The following is a 27,267-nucleotide window of genomic DNA, read 5'->3' on the forward strand; positions in this document are numbered from 1 at the left end:
TTCCTCCAACTTCTCCCAGATACTTACTGCTTTTGTCCTACCCATCCAACTTCATATTATTTTTCTCTTTTTTCTTGAAAAAAAAAACACAAAACAAGTATAAAAGTATATAAGAAATGTAAAAGTCACTTTTTTTGCTGGCCTGCCCTTACCTGTGATTGATATATGCAGTGTACATTAATGGAGAAAACTGATTTTCCCCCTCTCCCAGAAGGTATCAAATTCAAATAACAACCTCAATTTCTGACTTTTTTAAGTATATCCACCTATAGCTGTTCTTTGAAGACAGAAAGCCGGTGTATTAAACAGAGAAAAAGGTGAGTTAAGCCACATTGAGTCTGAGCTGACCACTCTGGGGCTTGTGTTTCTCTTCTGGGAAATGAAGTTTGTGGTGTCTCCTCTTCCTAAAATCTCAGATAAATCTTAGATAAGATCATGTAGCTATTGTATGGTGCTGGAGACCACAGCCTGGGAGAGGTATTGAGGGAGAGGAAATTCATCTCCAAACACTTCTATAGCAGTCTTTATCCAGTCATTAGCAAAAAAAAAAAAAAAAATCTCAGTAGCTGCTTCAAGGTGCCATGCCCACTTCTTGAATAGACAAAATTTTCCTGTTTATGGAGACTTCTTTGTTCCCTCCCACAAAAGCACATTGTTCCCTCCTCATGTAACAAACAGGTAGGTTTATTTTGGCTGTGTGAGTTATATGGTTGCTGGGTCCTTGAAACGAGATCTCGAATCCAACTCCATATTCTATTTACGGAAATAAGCTTTTTACTTTTGTCTTCATTTACATTATCTAAAACTTTAAATCACGTTTCAGAAAATCCATTTTCCCCCCATGGCTTTATCTATAAATACAGCAGTCTTTTCATGACCAGCGTTTACATTCTAAGCCTTCCTTGAGGAAGCTTCTCAAGTTCTTCATTGTTCGTCTACCCTATTTTATTCAACAGCCAGAGAATCTTGGGGCAAGGGTAGCAAAATTGTCTTACATTGGATTATCACATATGAATTTGTGGGTGAATAGGAATAGGATCTGTTTAGCCATAAACTATTACATACTGGCTATTTCTGTACATGACAACTAACTTGCTTCACTTCAATAAAAGTATTTTGAGGAAGTTGAAGGTAAAGACCAACAAAATTCAAGAGTGCTCCTTCTTTGCCCTTAAGTCAGGCTGACTGAAGGGCCAGTTATGGATAAACATTGAAGCTGAAGATAATGGCTTCATATTGAGGCTAAGAGTGGTTTTATCATTCTTCCTTTTAGAGTCAAAAGCAACCAGATCTGTGCTCATTGTCAGTCCTGTTTAACCCCCACTCTCAGAGTTGCTGAAAGGAAACAGCGATGTTGCAGGAGCTCCTTTGGCTACTAGCCACTGAGATACCAGCCCACTGGGACGTGGTCTCTCTCCCTTTAAAAAAACCCGCCACTTCCCTCTTCTCTCTCTCTCTCTCTCTCTCTCTCTCTCTCTCTCTCTCTCTCTCTCTCTGGCTTCTCTTTTGGCGACTAGGCTCCCTTCCTGATTGAGCAGAGGGCTGTTGACTGGGACGGTGATCTGTAACTTTTTCCCTTTTAAATAAATAGCTTCTCTATTGGTCATAATTCCAAACTGGTGTGGGATTGTTTGTGATTTAGACCTTCACAGCGAGAACTTTCTATCCTCAACCCTCCCAGGGTTTCTACGCATACACCAAGAGACCTGAATGAGCTAATGTAAAGCCCTTCTACCATGAAGCATTCACTGACAGCATGGTTCCGTTAGGTAAACATTCTTACTCATTAGTGGAGAAACAGGTGAGAAGACTACCTGGACATGATGGCTCCAATTCTTTCCCTACCTGAGTGAGGAAAGAGTGCTGCGAGACGCTATTTCCTCTGTCCATGAACATATGAGGACTGAAAGGATATGGACAGAAGAGCAAAGTGTTGTTCATTGGAAATATGACCCATTCCTGCAAGGCAGGGGGTGAGGAAAGTGCCCCATTGCATTCACATCATTCAATCTTTCAAATAACCTACAAAAAGAATTGTTGAGCTACCATGGAAGAAATTGTGCTTTAGAGACATGAAGTATTGCTACCTGTTGGATCTCTAATTTTGTGCACATTAGGAAGAGTCCAAACCACAGGCTCCATTTACCACACTGCATGAACGCTAAGAGTTCACATGTCCACCCCATAGGGGTCATGCATGTGGTTCCTACCCATTGGACTCATACATAGTTCCTCTTGACTGACCACAAGGCTCAGAATCTATGTTAAGGGGATTACCGCCACAGAAGTCAAGAAAACATGACTGTCTTTAATGTAGAATGTATTGATTCTATGACTCTATTTACTTGTGTTATTTATAGTGGTGTGTGTGTGTGTGTGTGTGTGTGTGTGTGTGTGTGTGTAGGTGAGATTATACATAGATGTGTCTATGAAACCAGATTACAACTTCTGGTCTTGATATTATTGTACAGTAATGATGCTTACCTTGTTTTTGAGACATGGTCCCTCAACAGCCTGGAGCTCGTTCATTAGTCTAGTCTGTCTCTTCCTCCATAGTGCAGGGACTCTAAGGGCACGCTGCCATGCCTGTATTCTGAAGATCAAACTCAGGTCCTTGTGCTTGCAAGGCAATCACTTTACCCCCTGAACCATCTCCCAGGCCCCTATTTAGGGTTTTCCTGGGAGATATTTTACATGTATCTGGTATATGCACACAAACATACGGTGCACAAATCTTGGCTTATATAGCTATCTGAAAGAAGGAAGGTCACTCACAGGCTAATTTGTATGTACTGTTCTGTTTCATTCATGCAACTTTTGTTCACGTCCTGGGACTTGGCTTTTGGGATAGGTAGGTAGTCAGCTCTCTGGCAGATTGACTGTTTTTGATGATCATGTCATTAAATGCAAGGCTCTGACTAAAATAAAGAGAAGAGAGAAGAAATTATTGTCTCATTAAGCATATGATAATTGCAATTATTCACCAAGAATTATGAATCACAAATGAGTATTGCAGAGTCAATTGGGAAACAATTTGGCTATAAATACTCATATTAAGCAGCCTAATGAAAGCCTCTTTGCTTTAGAAATTTCCACTCTTGTTTTCATCGAGTGTTTTGTAGAAGTACAATCTTGATGAATTATTCCTGTCACTTGCAATGCAGGAACAAAAAATGATTATAATAAATATGTTGATGGCTTCAAGATCTTCTGATGGTAGTAATATTATCTCTAATTTAAGTGCAGAGATTTCAAAGGTTTTTGTTTTAACTCAAAATTATTATTTCATGTGATGCTCACAACATCATGTAATATAAAGCAAAACAGAAATTCTATCATTAAATTTATAGCTTAGCATAATGTAGTATAGAATAGTATAATGACAACCCTGAGGTGTAGTCAATTGCTGAGTTAAATCTAAGTCTGCCTTTTCACAATGATTTTTTTTTGAAATCACATCCCGTCCATTATCCATTCAAATGCTTTTATTTTAACATAACTAAACCTTGAACTCAAATTGACTTTATGTGGAAGACTAATGAAAGTGCGTGCTATTATTTTGTTTCGTCTAGCAGCTCAGAAATAGTAACAAGTGTTTTGTTTCTATCTCTTTACTTTCTATAGTGCCTTCCCCAGGGGAGAGGGAACTGGCAAGAATGGAGGAAGGAGATCTGTGGTCAGGATGTATTGTACGAGAGAAGAGATAAGGAAAAAAAAAGAACTATTCATTCTGTACCAAAGAATGTCAACAACAGCTCAGGAAGAGAAAGAGAATGACAGTCTACAGGAACAGAATCAAAGCTACATTCACTTCCCTCGGCATGAGCTGCTGAGGTGTGCCTGACCTAAACGTCCCTTCCCTGCAATCTGGCATCCACACTACTAGAAAATGCTGTACGAGCTGCTAAGAGAAAGAAGCAGCTAGCCCTCCTATGGAGCTACAGCATGTATGAAACACAATGACCATCACTGCTAGGTGTCCTTAAAGGTAGGACAAGTATCACTCACCTGTCAATGGTAGCCAACCGATTCCTGCCTTGAGTACTTGCCCTGACTTCACTCAGTATTGGGGTGTCATATCAAAGTGGAATCTACAATACCCCTCTCTTGGCTCATGTTACTTTTGATCATGGTGTTTACCACAGCAATGACAAGTAGAGAGGGCAAGAGTGGAAATGGGTTTTGAAGGGTCTTGAATAAATGTGCAGAGTAGACCCTACCCTGCCACTTGTTACAACTGAAAGAGTTTCGAGAGGCAGAAGTGTAGCTATGAAATCTAGAAGATCTATCTGTAATCGTGAGTGAACAGGGTTAAAAGTATATCTGGGTTGTCAAATAAGCTAGAGACTGGAATGACCATAGAGATTGCAGGTCCAGATAAGGATTGTGAATTAAATCCTCAAGATCAGCAAGCATCTGCAATGATCTTTGACACTATACTTAACTCACTCCTGTTATTTTTCCTTCTATTTTCACAGCTTGTAGTTTCTCCCAATATTAGGTCACACTACAGCAACAGTGTTTACTGATTCTTGATACTATCTGTATCCATCCAGCTTCAGCCATAACTACAAGCTCTTATAAAACAATTATTTCACTCTCTGTTCAGGATTTAGTTTTTACAGTAGTATTAAGAAGTGAAATCTATTTTCAGCTAGTCCGGTTTTATCCCATGCTTTTTCGAGCTAATGAGGGAGGGGGACATAATCGGGGGAGGGGGAGGGAAATGGGAGGCGGTGGCGGGGAGGAGGCAGAAATCCTTAAATAAATAAATAAAATTTTTTAAAAAAAAGTGAAATCTAAACAGTGGATCATGTTTTATTTGGAACATGCTTCAAAAATGGTGTCCATTGTTCATTTTCAAAACTTCTAGAATAAAGAACTTAATCATTATTCCCAGATTTCCATCTGAACATTTACCATTCCTTATAATCCTGGGAGTAATACTATTTATATCTTTGCCTATAGAACTTTGAAGCAGATTCCCAAGAAGTGGAGTCACCATGGGAAAGGGGAAATGTATATGTGCTTTTGCTTAGATATCACTTAATTCCTGGTCATAAGCAATGCACAGTATTAGCACCCTGCCAATACAGTGAAACAGCCCCATCTCCCCACAGTCTCAAAAACAGAGAAAGCTGCAGAAGCTTAGTTCACAGGACAATTTGTATTAAGACTGAGTTGAACTGAGTTGTATTGAGGCATCAGTTTGCACTTCTGTTATGGCAATGTGGATAAGCACACTTTCGTGTGGCTAAGAATCGTTTGCAGTTTGTTTCCTATGGACTCTACTCCTTTAGTCCATCATCCCATGAGGTCATCAATGTTATTCTATTGTCCTTACAGGTCTTCAATGATGACACCTTGGCTGTGACAGAACATGCAAATGTTTGATTCTGTATCACTCATCTTTTTCTTTATCATGGTATATTTTTCATGGATATTATTTTCAAGGTATAGTTTAATTGTGTATCCCTTTATTCAGGGACTGATTTAAATATTATTGTGAAAGGATGTCTGTCTCAGGATTTGACATTCAATCTGAGAGCCTTGACAGTAGAGTGACTCCTCATTCATGTTTGCCAGCTATAATGGATGGCTCATGAGTAAAGCTTCCAATGAGAAACTCAAGGAAATCTTAGGCAAACTAGAATGAGTTAGTTGCTCTCTGTGAGAGTTGGGATTGATTCAACATCTTGGGAGACCAGATAGTACTGATTAAGAAAAGGATGACCTCCTGCACAAGCCCTACCATAGTGTAGCCATTGTGACAGAGCCCCTTTGTACGCATGCTGTACAAGTGTAGCAGAGAGGAGAATACCCTATTGAATTAATCAGATCGCACAGCCAGTTTGTGGGCGCTCACCACTCCTGGGTGGCGTGGGGATTGGCTACATCCTTCTGAAAGTCTCCAGATGCTATTGACAGACTTTGGTACAATAGCAGCATAATCTAGTAGCATCTTCTGGAACCTGTTTATCTGGCATCAGTAGAAAGTTGGCTTCCAGTTCAGCTTCAAATGTTCAGATTCCAGTATCTTTTCAAAAGAAACTTTATCTTTTCCACCAAATCTCTGCAACATAAAAGACATCCTTTCCAGATTCTGCAAAAATGGTGATGAAAAATTCTGGTTGGATAAAGAAATGTCAGGAGGTTTGAAAAGTGGTCTTTGCTCCCCTCACATCAATTCTGTAAAGGATCTCTCCAGAGAAATACATGATCAGACACTTTTAAAGATCAGAAAAATACCTCCTACAAATTCACACTTTTTCTGTGCATCTCTTAGTGCTCCAAAAGAAACGTTTACAGGCTTAACTGAAAAAGCAGTGCCCCTATTCTTGGAATTAAGAATAAATATAAAATTGCTTCATTTTATTTTTTAATACCTCTATCTGACCATATTCTGTCAAACTTTCTTTTTAATCCCTTGCCTGTCTTCTGTAGCATACACTTGTAATCACCTTTGGTTGTTAGAGAGTTCACTCAGGTCAGATAATTTAAATCTCCAGCCTCAAATGCAATACACTGGTGTTCCTGCCCTACCCAGTGGATCTCATGCAGGTGCGGGGCTGGGCAGCACTTTGGAGGTGAAGGAGTAAGCTCACAGTAAAGCTTGCAGAAGTAGAGTTTGCCTAGTTGGTTTCTGGAGTGCCTTCCATCCTTTCCACCTTCACGTCAAGGTCCCCTGCACAGCTTTGAGCCACAAACCAGCAGGAGAGAAGGAAGGGTGTGAGGGACAGGGCTGTATCCATGTCTTCGTCTGAGAAGCTAATTCCATGTGCTGCTGTCTCCCATCAATGTAACCATGCAGGGAATGTCTGGGTAGTTTTTCAGAAGTAGAATCAAGTGTCATTCTAGTTTCCTGCCCCATCATTAAATTGAGGTAGATGTGTGTAACTACAATAACTCATATAGACCCTAAGACAGCCACATATTTCTCTCTATATGAGATTCCTCTCTTCTCTAGACATCAAGGGAACCATCTTATACAACTGTCCCTCTTTTCTTCTAAATATTTCATTTCACTTAGAAGCACTTGGGAACTCTTGGGATGCTATTCTACACTTAAGAATACAGATCCCTCACTTTCTTACAGGTATCTATTCCTAGTCTCGTCCCCTTTCTAACATCATCCACACTGCAGAATAACATAGTCCCTAAGTGACTTGAGTAGGGCTTGGTCTTACTGTCCATGTCGCTGCTCCCTGATCTAACTCTTTCATCAGGAAAATTAGGTTTGGTGTGAGCTTCTCTCCTTTCCTTCTTGGCAGAGACCCAATCATTCGAAACTACTATTGATCTTTGAAGTTCTGCCCTCAAACATATCCAGGTGAAAGGCAGTCTTTAGTCTCCTTGGAAACTCTGAATTCCGACAAACAATATTCTCTGCCAAGAGCTCCAGTTTCCACAGACAAATAGTGCAGTGGAAAGGACGGGCGATGGCACGAGTCCTTCATTCAGACACCAGAGATCCATTTATAATGGGGGGGATGCAGAAGGCTTTGGATGAAGAAAAGTCCAGGACCATCCTATAGACTCCCCTCTGTGTGCTGTAAGGACAGGCCTTAATAAAGAAGAGATGAGAAGGAGCAGAGAGATGCAGCATTGTGAGGCAGTCTTGGAGATAACTGTTAGCACACTCAAGCTGGCCGTTTGAGTAAATAACAAGGTGCTTCCAGTCTGGTAAGATGAAGCTGGGCAGTGGAGGGGCACACCTTTAATCCCAGTACTTAGGAGGCAGAGGCAAGTGGATCTCTTTGAGTTTGAGCTCAACCTGGTCTACAAGGTGAGTTCCAGGACAGCTAGCTAGGACTGTAACATAGAGAGACCCTGTCTCAAAAAAAAAAAAAATGAATCCCATACATACATAGACAACAGAGCACAGGCTGCATTTACTTTCCCTCTTTCCTGTGCGAATTTGTGCAATTATCAGGCTGAGAGAAACAATCATGGTTGTGTTCCAGACTCTGCAACGATAATCAGGGACATTGGGACTGGTTTGGCTGTGCGTAATAAATACTTGGGGGGGGGGGGGGTCTAGTGTCCGCTGGCAGTTGTCATAGGCCAGCTATACCACGAAAGCAAGAAGCCAAAGGAAAATGTCCACCCAAATTCCTTCTGAATAAATATATTGGACATTGTGCTCAGTGAGTTGTGTGTTTTTGGAGAAAATTGTTTGAAAATAATATCCAAGGGCAGTTTGAAAGAGAAGTTATTGCTTATAATAACTGAAGGGAACTAAGCGCTAAAAGACAAAACGATATTTTAAGCTAAAGCCCTATTATCTTTATCTAACAAATTCAAAGTAGCAGGAGCATATTTTAATTAAGAGAACCAAACTCTGGAACCAATATGAAATGCACAGAAAAATCCTGAAAAATAGACCTTTTTCCCCTCTTAAAATACAGTCAAAGCCTATTTATTGAATTCATTCCATTCTTTTGTTTTGCTTGCTCATTTAAATTCTTTGAGAATTTCATGCATATACACAATGTATTTTTATTATAATTTATTTTAATTTTGATATTATGATACACCTAAATTGTTCCTCTTTCCTTTCCTCCTTCCACTCCCTTTTATATCTCCCTCCATTCAGATTTATGGCCTCTTCTGAACATTAATTTTCTCATGTACATACACATGTATATATCCATATATGTGTTCCTTAATTTATAAAGACACACTGCGCAATCTATATGGTGTTAGCTGTATGTACACGTTTTCAGGACTGACTTTTAGTGTTAGATAACCATCTGATGTGTTTTCCCTAGCAAATACTATTCCTTCACTCTCAGCATTCCTTAGCTACCTGTAGTTCTTTGTGTATTTTTATCACATCTACTTCCACTCTGCCCTTCAACTGCTCCTGAACCACTCCCTTCATCCTCTTCCCTACTGTAACAGACCTGGAGTCATAGCCCCGATGAAACCTCAGTAGCCATCTACCAATATTCATCAGTTGCCAATAGTTCGTCAGTTAAAAGGCAGGCCTCCTGAGGCCCTCCCCAACTGGTTTATCAATGAGACAATTTTATTTATTTTTTAAAACACTTACTCATATTCCTTCTTTCAGAATAAAATCATTATTTGTTTCTCAATTAGTTGACTCATTTATTTGTTAGCTACAACTATAAGACCCTATTTTAATTGAGATATCGAAAATATATTTGTGAATTTCTAAATATCCATGTGTCCAAGTCTTTTTTTAAATTTTGTGGGCCAATAAGTTATTTAAATAGGTAAAGTCTCTCGTTATCAAACCCACATCACCTGAATTTGAACAAATATGGTGGAAGGTGAGAACCGACTATCACAAGTTGTCTTCTGATCTCCACAAGAATGTCAAGACGTCAACCAGCATGGAGACCTGACCTCTGGGCGCCAGGAGAGCCAACATTGGGGGTAGGCGCTTTGTTTGCAAGCTGCCCAACCAGCACAGAGACCTGATCTATCGGCGCCAGGAGAGCCAACATTGGGGTGAGTTTATGACCCACCCGTGCCAGCCCGGGACAGGGAACTCAGAAGTTCCTCAACCCCCTATCCTTTTTGGGCTCTCTGCAGGGCTTCTACTCCCTGCATACTGCCTCTTTTTTCCTATCCAACCCAGCTTGCATCCAGAACCCTCCCCACTTCGGCCCCCCTGCCTTCTTTTGACACATAACATCACCCAGCCCAGCCTGTCTGGGCACTGGGTCCGAATCCTCAGGGCACCCAAGCAGGAGGGAGTTCCTTAGTTTCTTTAGCCTGCCTGCACCACCAGCACGGAGACCTGATCTGGGTGCCAGGAGAGCCAGCATTGGGGAGAGCCATCATTAGGCACGGAGATCTGATCTCGGCACCAGGAGAGCCAGCACTGGGAAGGTACATCAGTAGGCAAGGAGACCTGATCCTGTAAAAGAAGATCTATAAGGGAGCATTTGGAAGAAGAGATGGGCAGACGCCAATGCAAGAATTCACCCAACAATCTGAAAAGCAACATGAAGCCACCAGAAACCAGCGACCTCACAATGGGAGGACGTCAACACCTTAATCAAGAAGAAGTAGAAAAGATTGACTTGACGAAAGTGATTGACGCCCTTAAACAGCATGTAAAGAACGCTCTTATAGAAATGGATGAGAAATATAACAGAAAGTTTGAAGAATAGAATAAATCAGTGAATGATACCCTAGAAAACCAAGGAAAAACAATCAAACAGATAATGGAAACAGTTCAAGACTTGAAAACTGAAATGGAGGCAAAGAAGAAAACACAAACAGAGGGCCAGCTGGACATGGAAAATTTAAGTAAACAAACAGAGTCTACAGAAACAAGCATAACCAACAGAATACAAGAGTTAGAAGAAAGAATCTCAGATTCTGAAGATACCAAAGAGAAAATAAACACACTGATCAAAGAAAACAGCAAGTCCAACAAACTCTCATCACAAAACATTCAGGAAATCTGGGACACAATAAAAAGACCAAACCTAAGAATAATTGGAGTAGAAGAAGGAGAAGAAGTGCAGCTCAATGGTCCAGAAAATATATTTAATAAAATTATAGAAGAAAACTTTCCCAACCTAAAGAAAGATATACCTATGAAGGTTCAAGAAGCATACAGAACACCGAATAGGCTGGATCAAAAAAAAAAAATCCCCTTGCCATATAATCAAAACACAAAGCATACAGAATAAGGAAAGAATTTTAAGAGCTGCAAAAAAAAAAAAAGGCCAAGTCATTTATAAAGGTAAACCTATCAGACTTACACCTGACTTCTCTATGAAAACCATGAAAGCCAGAAGGTCCTGGATAGATGTACTGCAGAAACTGAGAGACCATGGATGCAAGCCCAGACTACTATACCCAGCCAAGCTTTCGTTCACTATAAATGGAGAAAATAAAATTTTCCAGGATAAAAACAAATTTAAACAATACGCAGCCACAAATCCAGCCTTACAGCAAGTAGTAGAAGGAAAATCACTAACCAAGGAGTCCAACAATGACCACAATAACTCAGACATCTAGAGACTCTTCACCAACACAACTCAAAGAAGAGAACACACAAACTCTACGACTAAAAAAGTGACCGGAGTTAACAACCACTGGTCATTAATATCACTTAATGTCAATGGGCTCAACTCACCTATAAAAAGGCACAGGCTAAGAGATTGGAAAAGAAAACAGGATCCCACATTCTGCTGTTTACAAGAAACACACCTCAACCAAAAAGACAGTCACCTACTCAGAGTAAAGGGATGGGAAAATGTTTATCAAGTAAATGAACCTAAGAAACAAGCAGGTGTGGCCATACTAATCTCTAACAAAGTTGACTTCAAACTTAAATCAACCTGAAGAGATGGAAAGGGGCATTTTATACTCATACCAGGAACAGTTCATCAGGATGAAGTCTCAATACTGAATATCTATGCCCCTAATATAAAAGCACCCACGTACATAGAAGAAACATTGCTAAAACTCAAGGCAGCCATCAAACCGCACACACTAATAGTAGGAGACTTCAACACTCCTCTCTCACCAATGGACAGGTCAATCAGACAGAAACCTAACAGAGAAATAAGAGAATTAATGGAGGTAATGAAGCAAATGTACTTAACAGACATCTATAGAACATTCCACCCAAATAGGAAAGATTATACCTTCTTCTCTGCAGCTCATGGAACCTTCTCGAAAATCGACCACATAGTCGGTAACAAAGCAAACATCCACAGATACAAAAGACTATTAGAACCACCCATGTTTTATCAGATCACCATGGATTAAAGTTAGAATTCAACAACAATGCTACCCCAAGAAAGCCCACATATTCATGGAAACTGAACAGTCAACTACTGAACCATACCTGGATTAAGGAAGAAATAAAGAAAGAAATTAAAGTCTTCCTGGAATTCAATGAAAATAAAGAAACAACATCCTCAAACTTATGGGACACTATGAAAGCAGTCCTGAGAGGAAAGTTCATAGCACTAAGTGCCCACTTAAAGAAAACAGAGAAAGCTCACATTGGAGACTTAACAGCCCACCTGAAAGCTCTAGAAAAAAAAGAAGCAGACTCACCTAGGAGGAGTAGAAGACTGGAAATAATCAAACTGAGGGCTGAAATCAACAAAATAAAAATACAGAAAACAATCCAAAGAATCAAGGAAACGAAAGGCTGGTTCCTGGAGAAAATCAACAAGATTGACAAACCCCTATCCAAACTAATCAAACGGCAGAGAGAGAATACGCAAAATAATAAGATCAGATATGAAAAGGGGGACATAACCACAGACACAGAGGAAATTCAGAGAATCATTAGATCTTACTACAAAAGCCTATATGCCACAAAACTGGAAAATGTAAAGGAAATGGACACTTTTTTAGATAAATACCATATACCAAAGTTAAACCAGGACCAGGTGAACAATCTAAATAGACCTGTTAGTCGTGAAGAATCAGAAGAGGTTATCAAAAACCTCCCTACCATAAAAAGCCCAGGAACAGATGGTTTCAATGCGGAATTCTACCAGAACTTCCAAGAAGACCTAATACCTATACTCCTTAATGTATTTCACAATATAGAAACAGAAGAGGCATTGCCAAATTCCTTTTATGAAGCTACAGTTACTCTGATACCAAAACCGCACAAAGACTCAACCAAGAAATAGAATTATAGGCCAATCTCACTCATGAACATCGACGCAAAAATTCTCAACAAAATACTGGCAAACCAAATCCAAGAACACATCCGAAAAATTATCCATTATGATCAAGTAGGCTTCATCTCAGAGATGCAGGGCTGCTTCAACATACGAAAATCTATCAATGTAATCCAGCATATAAATAAACTGAAAGAAAAAAACCATATGATCATTTCATTAGATGCTGAAAAAGCATTTGACAAAATTCAACATCCTTTTATGATAAAAGTATTGGAGAGATTAGGGATACAAGAGTCATACCTAAATATAATAAAAGCTGTATACAGCAAGCTGACAGCTAACATCAAATTAAACGGAGAGAAACTCAAAGCCATCCCGCTAAACTCAGGAACACGACAAGGCTGTCCACTCTCGCCATACCTCTTCAATATAGTGCTTGAAGTTCTAGCAATAGCAATAAGACAACATAAGGGGATCAAGGGGATTCGAATTCGAAAAGCAGAAGTTAAACTTTCGCTATTTGCAGATGATATGATAGTGTACATAAGCGACCCCCAATACTCCACCAAAGAACTTTTACAGCTGATAAACACCTTTAGTAATGCGGCAGGATACAAGATCAACTCCAAAAAATCAGTCGCCCTCTTATACACAAAGGATGTGGAAACAGAGAGGGAAATCAGAGAAGCTTCACCTTTCACGATAGCCACAAACAGCATAAAATATCTTGAGGTAACTCTAACCAAGGAAGTGAAAGATCTATTTGACAAGAACTTTAACGCATTGAAGAAAGAAATTGAGGAGGATACCAGAAAATGGAAGGACCTCCCTTGCTCTTGGATTAGGAGGATCAACATAGTAAAAATGGCAATTCTACCAAAGGCAATTTATAGATTCAATGCAATCCCCATCAAGGTCCCATCAAAATTCTTCACAAATCTTGAGAGGACAATAATCAACTTTATATGGAAAAACAAAAAACCCAGGATAGCCAAAATAATTCTATACAATAAAGGATCTTCTGGAGGCATCACCATCCCTGACTTCAAACTCTATTACAGAGCTACAGTAATGAAAAAGTGTGGTACTGGCATAAAAACAGAGAAGTCGACCAATGTAATCGTACCGAAGACCCGAATTTTAACCCACAAACCTATGATCAACTCATTTTCGATAAAGGAGCTAAAAGTATACAATGGAAGAAAGAAAGCATCTTCAACAAATGGTGCTGGCACAACTGGATGTCAACCTGTAGAAGAATGAAAATAGACCCATATCTATCACCATGCAAAAAACTCAAGTCCAAATGGATTAAAGACCTCAATATCAGTCAGAACACATTGAACCTGATAGACGAGAAAGTGGGAAGTACCCTACAACAGATGGGCACAGGAGATCGCTACCTATGTATAACCCCAGCATCACAGACATTAAGGGCAACATTGAATAAATGGGACCTACTAAAACTGAGAAGCTTCTGTAAAGCAAAGGACACTGTCACTAAGACAAAAAGGCAACCTACTGACTGGGAGAAGATCTTCACCAATCCCGCAACAGACAAAGGTCTGATCTCCAAAATATACAGAGAACTCAGGAAACTAGACTTTTAAATGCTAATTAACCCAATTAAAATTGGGGCACTGAACTGAACAGAGAATTATCAACAGAAGAAGTTCAAATGGCCAAAAGACACTTAAGGTCATGCTCAGCCTCCATAGCAATCAGGGAAATGCAAATCAAAACAACTTTGAGATATCATCTTACACCTGTCAGAATGGCTAAAGTCAAAAACACCAAGGATAGCCTTTGCTGGAGAGGCTGTGGAGGAAGGGGTACCCTCATTCATTGCTGGTGGGAATGCAATCTTGTGCAACCACTTTGGAAATCAGTGTTTCAGTTTCTCAGGAAATTCGGGAACAACCTACCCCTGGATCCAGCAATACCAATCTTGGGAATATACCCAAGAGATGCCCTATCATATTGTTTGTTCAACAATGTTTATAGCGGTATTATTTGTAATAGCCAGAACCTGGAAACAACCTAGATGCCCTTCAATGGAAGAATGGATGAAGAAAGTGTGGAATATATACACAGTAGAGAACTACGCTGCGGTAAAAAACAATGACTTCTCGAATTTTGCATGCAAATGGATGGAAATAGAAAACACTATACTGAGTGAGGTAACCCAGACCCAAAAAGATGAACATGGGATGTACTCACTCATAATTGGTTTCTAGCCATAAATAAGGGTCACGGAGTCTACAATTGGTGAACCTAAAGAAGCTAAATAAGAAGGTGAACCCAAGGAAAAACATATAGTTATCCTCTTGGCAAAGGGAAGTAGACAAAATTGCCGGGGAGAAAATTGGGATCTTGGGGGTGGGGTGGGATGGGAGTAAGGAGAGATGGAGAAGAAAAGGGAGAAGGGGAGGATGGGGGGAACTTGGGGAAAAAGGATGATTGGGATAAAGGAAGGTTGAATAGGGGAGCACGGAAGCACAATTCTTAGTTAAGGGAGCCACCTTAGGGTTGGCAAGAGATTTGAACCTAGAGTGGCTCCCAGGAGCCCAAGGCGATGTCCCCAGTTAGTTCCTTGGGCAGCTGAGGATAGGGAACCTGAAATGACCCTATCCTATAGCAATACTGACGAATATCTTGCATATCACCATAGAACCTTCACCTGGTGATGGATGGAGATAGAGACAGAGACCCACACTGGAGCACTGGACTGAGCTCCCAAGGTCCCAATGAGGAGCAGAAGGAGGGAGAACATGAGCAAAGAAGTCGGGACCACAAGGGGTGCACCCACCCACTGAGACAGTGGAGCTGATCTATTGGGAGCTCACCAAGACCAGCTGGACTGTGACTGAAAAAGCATGGGATAAAACCGGACTCTCTGAACATGGCGAACAATGAGGGCTGATGAGACGCAAAGGACAATGGCACTGGGTTTTGATCCTCGTAATGTGATGGCTTTGTGGGAGCCTAGCCAGTTTGGATGTTCACCTTCCTAGATATGGACGGAGGGGGGAGGACCTTGGACTTACCACAGGGCAGGGAACCCTGACTGCTCTTTGGACTGGAGAGGGAGGGGGAGAGGAGTAGGAGGAGGGGGAGAAGGGTGGGAGGATGGGGAGAAGGGTGGGAGGAGGGGGAGGGAAATGGGAGGCTGGGAGGAGGCAGAAACCTGTTTTTTTTTCCTTTTCTCTATAAAAAAAAAGAATGTCAAGACGTGCACACACGTGTCTCTCTTTCACACAATAAATACATTTGAAAATATAAAATTAATTAAAAATGTAACTCTCTTTGACCTTAGAATAATTTATTTCTGTTACAGATATAAGTATTAATTTTAATATTTGTATATATGAAGGGTCCATAGTGATGACAGAGTCTAGGGCCCATGAATGCTGACAATCTACCACTCAGCTACATTCCTATCCCAGTGTTTAATTATTTCATTTTTTAAAAAAAAACATTATATATGATACAGAATTTTCTATTTGTCAGTTTTTTTTCTCAGTACTGGTTTTAAGATAAGAGGTATATATTGTGTGTACATGACTTACATACATGTATGTCAGTGGGTTTTGCTTCTACCTACATCTGAAAATTCCATATTTTACATCCACCACCTTTGGCTGCCCTTTCTTGTAATTACTATTCTTTCCAAGTCTAAAATACGTACCCACATCTTTAGAAGAATCTGGCTGAAGCTTAGGCTAATACTGGTGGGCAGGTGCACCTAATCTGATTAAACATTGCCTTGCTGCTACCCAGAATAGCCATAATGTTCTGCATTCAGCACCCAAAGGAATTATGCACCTTCTACTTTTGCCAGTAAACATCACCTTTATAATGAATTTGCTGTGACTATTTCTTGGGGACGCTCAGGAAGCTGAATACAATTAACACAAATAGATATGTATATTCTCAGAGATCAGTGAAAAGAAGCTAAGAGGAATACTGACCTCCGATGTATTCATGGCACAAAGGGATATTAGTTTTGTTGATAATGCTAACTAGATGACATGTTAATGCCATAAGGGGTACTCAGCAGTCTCATCTTTTTAATTAAAACAATATTTGACTGTATATGTTTAATGTACATGGCACAATGGACAGGTGCATAAAGATCTCTTAGTTTTGTCAAGACTACTTAGTTTATTACTTTATAAGGATAAAGCACAATTAATAAAAACTCAAAGACAGATATTAGGGTTCAACCTGAATGTTAGCAAAGCAAAGCACACAGCCACTGGCCCTCACTTTGACCTCAGTCTAAAAATGGTGATTCTACCTCTAGGAATCTCAGAATGAGACTGAGAGCTGTCTTCCCCCATTTTATAATCCCCTCTAGTTCTGGGATTAAAGATGCGCACCACTACCTCCTGGTTTCTATGGTCAACTAGTGTGGCTACTGGGATTAAAGGTGTGTGTCATTGTTGCCTGGTCTATAAGCCTGGTCAGTGTGGCTGTTTTACTTTTCTGATCTCCAGGCAAGCTTTACTTATTAAAATACAAATAAAATGACACCACATAAGGATAATCCCACTTCTTAGTCTCAATTCCCTTTTTGGAGTTATCATTTGAAGCTGTGGTAATGACACAACCTTGCACAATTGTTATTTATCATTATAAATGTTTTTATCCAGGCCTGGTCTCAACTTCGACCCAGGGGCAGAGAATTGAGATCCAAATCTTTCTGTGTTCTTGATGGGGATGTTACACCCAGCTCATAGTTTTCAGCAATCTCTTCTAAAGGAAATACAAGTAGAAATGAAAGACCTCAAAATCATGATAACATTTGGAAATTAGTCCACACATTTCTGCCTAGAGACTGATTAAGTAACAGAGTGTGAGGACATTGAAAGTCATCAGGAAAGATAGCATTTCTCTCTGACACAGAAAAGATAGGAAAGGTGCCAGCTTGTTTTGACATAACTTTGCTACAGAGAAAAAGTGGAAGACTTCAATAAAAACATTGTATATATCTTTGGATATCGTAAAAACTACTTGGTGAGAATTTTGAGGGACAAATTCTAGAAATAAGGAACTCAAAATGATGAGACCAACCGTTGGTATTGCCTTTCTTTCCAAGATATTCCTGACTTTAAAATAGCAACTGAGGGGCTCTCTCTAAGTCAAAGTGGGAGCTGTTTTGGATTCCAGCAGGTCTGTAGGTAAATTTTATGTAGTTCAGAAGCTAACCAAAAGGAGGAGCTCTTGATCACAAATGAGATTCAGCCATGGTGCAGAAAGGTCATTTTGTTAATGTAGGTATTAAGATACTCACCAGGATCTACCAGAACTGAAGTTCAGCTTTGAAGCAGCTCAAATTATGATCAAGTTGAAGAACTTCCTCCAAGCAAAAGGCAAAAGTCCTCTAAGAACCATTTTACTTTGTTGTAACATTTTGTTTCAAAGCTAAAGAATACAAAATGACAAATAATTAATAATATCATCACAAAATGTAAGTAAGAACAAGGTTACAAAAAAAATTCTTAGACAATGATGGGAAGGGGGACATGCCAGAGACTAAGAGGGCTCACTGCTTGCCTGACGGTGTCTCTGTTCTCGGAAGACAATTAAGGGTGAGTTGATATCCAGGCTTCTCAGAAAACTGAGCTTACTGCTTAGTGCTGAATGTTCTGAGCAAGCCCATTAAACTGTTTCTGTGTCTGTCTCAAAGGCCAAAAATAGAACCAGCCACTGCTACTTCAGCAAGTGTGCCTCAAGAATGAAGAATGGTTGCCAAGATGATAGTGATGAAGCAGGTAGATGACGGCAGGTATATGCTTCTCCTCCAACATCATAGTCTCCCTCTATAGCCTTTTCATGGTAGAGCCTGACATTAACAGAAAGCCAGAGAAAAGGTGAAATGACTTTGCACATTTCCTCTACCAGGGCAGACTGCAGAACGATTTGTTATACCCTGTTGTGAGAATTCCTTCAGCCAGTAGCCTTTAAGATACCAGCCCAAAGGGGAGCTATAAGAGCAGATGAAAAACATGCACGGCCCTTTCCTGTTGGATTCAGTTCCAGTTCCCAGGGCATGCAGAGGATTGTGTATCGCCACCCTTACTGTGAGTTTATCCCCAAATAAATAAACCTTTGTTATACTCCATTCTGGAGTATTGTGGAACTCTTTGATATTACTACAATTTGGTGCCCAACATCGGGCTCAAAACCAGGACCCTAGGGGCTGGAGATATGGCTCAAAGGTTAAGAGCATTGCCTGCTCTTCCAAAGATCCTGAGTTCAATTCCCAGCAACCACATGGTGGCTCACAACCATCTGTAATGGGGTCTGGTGCCCTCTTCTGCCCTGCAGGCATAGACACAGACAGAATATTGTATACATAATAAATAAATAAACAAACAAACAAATAAATAAATATTTAAAAAAAACAGGACTCTAAGATTAAGAGTCTCATGCTCTACCAACTGAGCTAGATATTGGGTGACAAATTGTAGTTGTATCAAAAAGTTCCACAGTAGCCCATAACAGAGTATAACAAAGGTGTATTTATTTGGGGATAAACTCACAGTAAAGGTAGCAATATGTAGCCCTCTCTCAGTGTGCCCTGGGAACTGGAACCAAATCTTGCAGGGAAAAGCTTTTATACACTTTTTATTTACACTTAAAGTACATGAGACCACACCCAGTGTGGGTCGATATCTTAAAGTCTATTGACTGAAGGAGTTCCCAGAACAATATACCACTAATTGTCCCCTTTGACTGAAACCAAGTAAAACCCAGATGACAGAGTAGAATTAGAGGCGACCTAAGTATCAGTGCTATTAAACTGTTTATTTTAGCTAAGTCTGATTATTTTTTTTTCAAAAATTAAATGCCAAGATGGCGAGAATATTGACAAAGAACTAGCAATTAGGTAGCTTATGAATTCTCACACCTAACTGAAGAGCTATGGACAGTTGATGGCTTCTGGGAGGAGCTATAGTCAGTTTTCTTTAAAGGTGTTTACCCTAAAAGGTCAACCATAATACAGAGGATTGTCCTGCCCCAGGAGTATGCGTGTGTGTGTGTGTCCTGCCCTAGGAGTATGTGTGTATGTGTGCATTAACACATATATACATATATGTATATATATATATACATATACATATATATAAACCCTGGAGTTGATGGGTTGTTAAATACTTTTAAAAATTGAGGGTAAGAGCTTGGGGTAGTGTGGTGGAATGTGATTTGGGAGATGTTAGAGGGAGTACATGGGACTAACTATGATCAAAATACATTGTATAAAACTCAAAAAAATAATAAAAGACATTAAATAAATAAACAAAAATTAAAACCCAATCAAAAGTGTTCTGAAAGTATAATTGAATTGAAGAAATCAATGACTGTGCAGCCTCTGAGTTACAAAAGATTGTCATTCCCCTGAACTTTTAATCAACTACAACACACACACACACAAACAAAAATGACGATTTTCTTTAAAGTCATCAAAAGTCTGATGAGGGACTAGTTACAGAGGCTGGGTGAGAACAAAGAGAGTCTAGCTTAAGACTAACTGACCTTCCAATGAGCTTGTGGATTAATCCACAGAGTCTGAACTTGAAGGATTCCCAGATGTACAAATAATTTTCACTGCCAAGAACTTGTCCTACAGGGAAATTGTGCTAGGTAAGGCAGCAATATTTTCCAACTTGTTTAATAAAACAATTGTTCTGCCAAGAATGAAATCCTCAACAAAATGCTGTAGTAAATCAAAAATTCAAAGTCATTAAGAGTCATTAAGGCAAGTCATTCTTGCCTCAGAATTACAAATTTAGTTGACCCTTGAAGAATTAAGTAGTATAGCTCACAACAAGAGAGTGAAGGACAAAAATCACATTTAGGTTTTAATATAGGTAAATGAAGTCTTTGAAAAATTCAAACCACACTCATATTTAAAGCCTCCTAGTAAATTAGGGAATTTCCTCAAGCTAATAAATTACAACTTAAAAAGTTATGTGTAAGAAGTCATAGATCTAGAAAATACTGTATACAAGGTTATAAAAAGTCAATAGTTAAATGTTGAATATCTTTACTATACAAAAACTAATTGGCTAAAGATAGCTACTATACTATGACCACTTTAATTTAAAGTTTAATCAAGCTCTTACATTGTATGTTAAGTCAATTAAAAACTAAATTGTCTATAAACTGTAAATGTATTTATTTATTTATATATTATGTACACACACACACATATATACTGTAAATGAAGATAGAATGTTTCAGGATACATAAATATGCCTATGTATGTTAAAATCTCAAAAAATTCACAGGTGAATTGCAGAACCGTGTGGAACCCAGATCCAAGGAATATATCTATAACACAGACCTATACCCATGTCTCTGGGAGCACTGTGGAAGAGGGTGCAGAGAGATCGCAAAAGCAAGCCATTTGAGGAATTTGCTGTGAAGTTGTGTCTCAGAAGCTACAACATAAAAGTCTCACCAACCCGACTGCCCAATTTGTGAGCTGATCAGGAATGCAAACCAATATGTCAAACTGGAAGGGAAAAGCCCACAGAGTCTTGACCCTACACAAAGAACTAAGGGCAAACAAGTAAAGCTGAGGTGGGAAACACGGTCCTTTCCCAGGAAGAGCACAGCAATCAGTTATCCAATACCAAATGGCCAATGCCAAAAACATATATACAAGTAATATTATATGGCCTCAAGGGGTTAAAGTTATAAATACTTATCTGTGAAAAAATGCAAATATATGTACATACAAATATATCATATATGCAAATATGTATACATACAAATAAATATGCCTGCAATAACAATAGATATAAAGAGAGCTCATGGATTTGAGGAAAAGTAGGAATGATAAAGTGAGGGCTCGGAGGGAAGTAAGGGAGTGGACAAATGTAATTAGAATACATCTGAAAAAAGAAAATCATACTGAAAATTACTTTCGGTATGATTTTCTAAATATTTGCTTGAATTCTTAGTAACTCTGCTCCCTCAGCCTTTCAAGTTCTAAGATTACAGGTATAAACCACCACACTTACCTTAGGAAATCTTTTTTTCATGGTAATGGTATGAAACATATAATAGCTCCTAAACAATTGGAATAGGAAAACCATTTACAGAAGTCTATGAATTATTATTGAGAACAAATAGAGACGTAAAATACTGATTGCACTGTTCATGGTGTAAAAGAGACACTGTTAACAAATATATTTTACTTCAAATTGATTTTCAGTCTAACAAAAACACCCCCCAAAATTCTATCAGGATTTCAGAGTAAAAATTGAGAACTCAATTCTAAGTTTTATATGAAAATATCAAGGTTTCAAGGCAGAGTGCTACATACCTGTAATTCCAGCAATGATAACATAGGGAAGGGAAGATCAGAAATTCAAGGCCAACCTCAGAATTATCTGGGAAATTAAAAGACTTGAGGAATATTTATTGGTGTTTGTAAGAAAAACAACAGAGCAGACAAGCTATAAAATCTCAGCAGCAACCAAGAAAAGAGAGATGGGAAAGGTGAAGAGGAAGACGCACCTTTTACAGTGGGACCCAAGAATTTAGGTAGGGTAAACACAGAGGGTCAGCAAGCAGTTATATTCAAGAGAAGTAGGTGCATGGAAGTAGACGGGAAGTATGTGTGTACAGGGGTCTTCAGATAGTGAGTAAGCAAACAGAAAGTCAGGGAAAACATGCTCATGATTTGACCAGTAAGGAAAAGAGATAGAAAAGGAAGAAAAGGAAAGTTATGCTTTTAAGACTTACTCAGAAATATGGGCATCCCACAAGTGTTACACGAAGAAGCTCTGCAGTCAGTTGCACAGACCCAGGGTTTCTGGGGCAGAAAGTTTCATAATCTTATTAACGCGATAATTATTCTGTTTAGCAAGTAAACAGTTTTCCTGAGAGGTGATTTTCTAGCCAGGTGATTGATAGTCCCAGGTGGATTAAATCTTAAGGGAGAAGAAATAATATACAGTATTTTTATTTCAATAAAAAATAAACTATAATCTTTGAAACATGTCAGAATACCAGGACTCCACCAAGGGACAAAGATAATCCAAACTTTTGACAAGAATGCCAGAGGAATGGCAAAGTGTTACTAAGAAAGTAGAAGGCAGAGTTCATTCTCAGTGAACATTAACCCTACTGCAGTATCAGCATATAGGTAAGTTTAAGGACAATGTGGGCTCATGAGACCCTATCTCAAAAGAATCAAATTCACCCTATCCCCAGAAAAAGCTAATTACAATATTAGTAGAGAGACTCAAGATTTCCTTTAGGGATTATTAATTCTTGTTAATAAAATAATTTTAAATGGTCTCAGAAGGAAGCGCAGGACATTATTAGGAGCTGGGATAAAATTAACAGGCCAACAAGGCAATTAAGTTATAAATCGTGGCAGTAACCTGATGGAGGGAGGTGGAGAGGGAAGAGAGGAAAATCACATCTTCAAGATAAAAGGCCAGTTCAGCAATGGAGGTCTGCAAGCACTGCATTGTGGAGGAGCAGAATGCAAAGGAAGTTCAGAGAGCCAGAGAAAGCACACTTGGCACTTCACTAGTATCAGAAAGAAATAGAGATGGGAAGAAGAGAAGGAAAAATTATGTTTCTGAGTTAGAACTCAACCAAGTGAACAAGCTCATCAGAGGTACAGGTTGGAAGCCCTTCAAGTAACTGCATCAGAGGAGCAGATCCTGGGGAAGATAAGTTCATTATTTCATCAAGGGAATGAGTAGTCCTTTTCTCTCCACTTTGCCTTCAGATGAATCAGATTTCTTGAGGATAGATTTCTGACCAAGTGATTGGCAGCTCCAGCTGAATTAACTCTGAAAATGAAAAGATAACTGTACATAGTATTTGGGCATCTTAGAGTGTTAACGCATCACTTAGGATCTGAGAAATCATTTAGTTTCTATTCTTTTGACCAAGAGAAAGTAACATTGTCTGAATGAACCTCAACAAACCCTAGATACATCCAGCTTTTCACATGGTAATTTAAATCCTAAGTGAAGGTTTCCCTTTCTAGTCTTACCAGGAAATATTACAAAGTCAGCAACAAAAAAGGGGCCCATCCCTCATGTACCCCAAGGCTATTAATAACAGTAACACTTTGACATATTTATGGCATATCCACAGCTAAAACTTATAGGTTCCTATATCTAATTATGCAAAATATACACAGACAACATCATTGAGCTTCATCTGAATATTATAGACTTCTCTTTTTTAGGTTCGTATAGTTGAGTATTTTTATAATTTATCAGTGCAGCTTCAATAGTGTAGTAATAAGGGCTGGCGGGGCTGTGTTCCCAGCACCCCGGCCGCCTGCTCGGCTAGCTTATGCTCCGAAATAACACACAAACTGTATTCATTTAAACACTGCTTGGCCCATTCTCTTCTAGGCTAATTCTCACATATTAATTTAACCCATTTCTAATCATCTGTGTGTAGCACCCCAAGGTGCGCTTACCGGGTAGATTCTAGCCTATGTCAATCCTGGGTCGGAGCTTCATCCCGGGAGCGGGGCATGGCGTCTCTCTCAGGCGTCTGATCCCGAGAGGAGAGCTGTCGAGACTCAGCTCACTTCCTCTTCCTCCCAGCGTCCTGTTCTCTTTACTCCTCCCACCTATCCTCTAACCAATAAAATGGGCCAAGGCAGTTCCTTTATTAGCCAATGACCTTCCTCCATCACAATAGTAATTGTTTAAGGATGTAGACTGAAAATTTATCAATACCCATATATGTATATGAAATAATAATCTCTCAGTAGACATTCACGATATCTTATTATGAAATAATGACATTTAATTTCACATGTATTATTTTTACCAAATCTCATTAAAGAATTGACACAGTTCTTTCCAATATACATTGTACACAATTCTGTTTCTGAATTCGATAATTTTAATTGGCTTTCACAGTAGTTTGAAGTATGTAAAGCTGATTGCACTTTCAGTGAACTACTCAGAACCAATGAGGTTCACATATACATTAAGTCCCATTTTGCTAGGACTTCAAACTTTATCAGGATGCAGGTACTACTAACCAGATAATGTTAATTTCATCTGAATAAAAATAAACTTAAAACTTAAGAATTTCAGTAGTAGATTGCCTATGACTTATATTCCAATTGAGAATGGAGCCTTGATTTGAAACAGCAGCAGGGAGAGTTTAAGTAAAGGGACACACACTGTCAAGAGCTTTAGGAACAAATATTCTGCATGCAATTCCTGGATTCAATATCCATTAATTATATTCTACTCTGAACTTAACTTCCTTACTATTCAATTTTTATATATGTGAAGTGGAAATTAGTTTAATTTGATTTCCATCTAAGAATGGGTGTACCAGGTCAATACAAGCCATCATAGCTTCTAAACCATAGCAAATTCTGATTAAATACTTGATTATCCATTATTAAAACACCAATCCCTGTAATTTGAAATAATTTGTATAGTCTGTTAGGTACAATTAGAAAAACCAAGTATAAAAGAAAATACTGGAAGTAGAATCCATCGACATTCTGAAAGGCTTCCATCAACTATTCTAATGAGGGGTTTTTACCTTCATTCTCAGGCAGCTCACAAGTTAAAATGTTTCCTAAACTTATCTCCAAAAATTTTATAAAGTATTTTATTTATTTTCCTGTTTACCTACTTATTTATTTATGGTGTGTGTGCATGTGTGTGTGTGTGCACGCACACACACGCACACAATAAATAAATATACACATAAATGTACACATACGTAGTTGCTCACCAAAGCCAGAAGAAAACTTCAGATGGAGCTGAAATCACAGGTGGTTTAGAGTCACCTGATGTGGGTGCTGGGAAGAGGACTTGCAGGGAGCCGGACAGGATCGCCATTACAAGATGGCACCAACATCCTGTCTTATTGGAAATAAACAACTCCATATTTGGCTATGCCTTTGAGAGCTGCATGTCCCCCCCCCACTTCCCGCATGAGCGGTGGATAAGGGTCCTTGAGCCTATCCCAATGCGGTCTGGTGTCAGCTGTTGGTGGCAGCCAATCACAGGGCGACCCGTGTGCCAATTCCCTATTTAAGCAGCTGCCTCAGTGCGCTCGGCCCCTTGCTTCCTGCCCTTCCCTTCCTGCCTCTCATTTCCTGCCCCTTCGCTTCATGCTCCCCATCAATCAAGGGCACTCCAATAAAGCGTGATCTGAGAAGATTCCTCTTGTGGTGGTTGTTCTTTCTCGCTGGTCGAGAAGTCCTCTGCAAGGACTTAAGTCTTTTGGAAGAGCAGCAAGAGCTCTTAATACTGAGTCTTCTCTCCAGCTGCCAAGGCTTTAGTTCTTAAAGTCATCCTTAGTTGTCCTTATTCCCTCTATTCCCAGACAAAAGTTGCTGAACATGGTTTCCCATTAACTTTGCACAAGCATCAATAGCTAAAACATTCATGCATTCACTTACAGATTTGTTTCACAGGCAAAGAGAATGGCTCACATAAAAGAATATAAATCTTATCTGAAATGATCCTTGTTGCATTCCTAGTTTTATTTTATTTGTTTTTATGAGAGGTAAATAAAATATCCATTAATTAATAAAGCAGTTTGTACTTTTGTGCCTAACATATATTTTGCCTTCAACAAACCACTGTGGATTTTGTGATAGATGGACACAGGAAAATAACAAAGACCAATAGAAAGTTAAACATTCGAATTTTATACTTGAGATTGCAAATGCCCCTCAACTAAGTCAAATTTAGAAAATAAAATGTTTAGGGCACTATAAAAAGAGATGATGAAACAACATGTAACTGTAGTTTAAACTTAAGTACCATTGTGCTTATCTCTTACTTAGATTATTTTTATATAAAATTGAGACTTATACACATCACAGAAAAACTTTATTTTACTACCTAGCACAAAATAAATGATTTGTATTTTTGTTGAGCTTGGTATTTATACATACATATGAACACACACACGGGCAACCTCAGTGGAACTCTGAAACACCGCTTGCTCCAATACTGAGGGGACTTAAGAGGTGAGTGAACAGCCACAGGACGGACAGCCCACTCTCTAGGACCTCCACAGTGGGACAATCCCTGGGCCACTCACCTAACTCCCTAGGCATTTCTAGCCAGCCAGCAGGGAGTTTCCTGTGGGCAGGCTCTACCAAAACCCAAAACTATCCCGAGGCCCATCTAAACTACTAGCCACACCTGGCCCCAAACCCACCTATCATCCTGCAACCTTGGTGGAACTCTGAAACACAGTTTGCTCGAATACTAAGGGGAATTAAGAGGTGAGTGAAGAGCCACAGGGTGGGACACCCCACTCTATAGTACCTCCACAGTGGGACAAATCCCCTGTCTCTTACCCCAACTAACTAGGATTTTCTAGCCAGCCAGCAGGGAGTTTCCTGTGGCTAGGCTCTCCCAAAATGCAAACCCATTCAGTGAACCACACAAGCTACTAGGCACACCCTACCTAAGAGAGGAGAGCTTTCTACAATACTGAAGGCATTAGAAAAGAGCACCAAGAGAGCAAGCCAGGAGAGAAATATAAAAATAGAAACGTCTTTTAAAATGATTGGTAAGCAAATTATATTATGTATATTTCCATATATTGGACATATGTTCTCTTAGGGTCAGAATCATACATT

Source organism: Microtus oregoni, unplaced genomic scaffold (genome assembly GCF_018167655.1).
Source record: "Microtus oregoni isolate MIOR12 unplaced genomic scaffold, Mior012 000012F_ref0000307, whole genome shotgun sequence".
Taxonomy (NCBI): Eukaryota; Metazoa; Chordata; class Mammalia; order Rodentia; family Cricetidae; genus Microtus; species Microtus oregoni.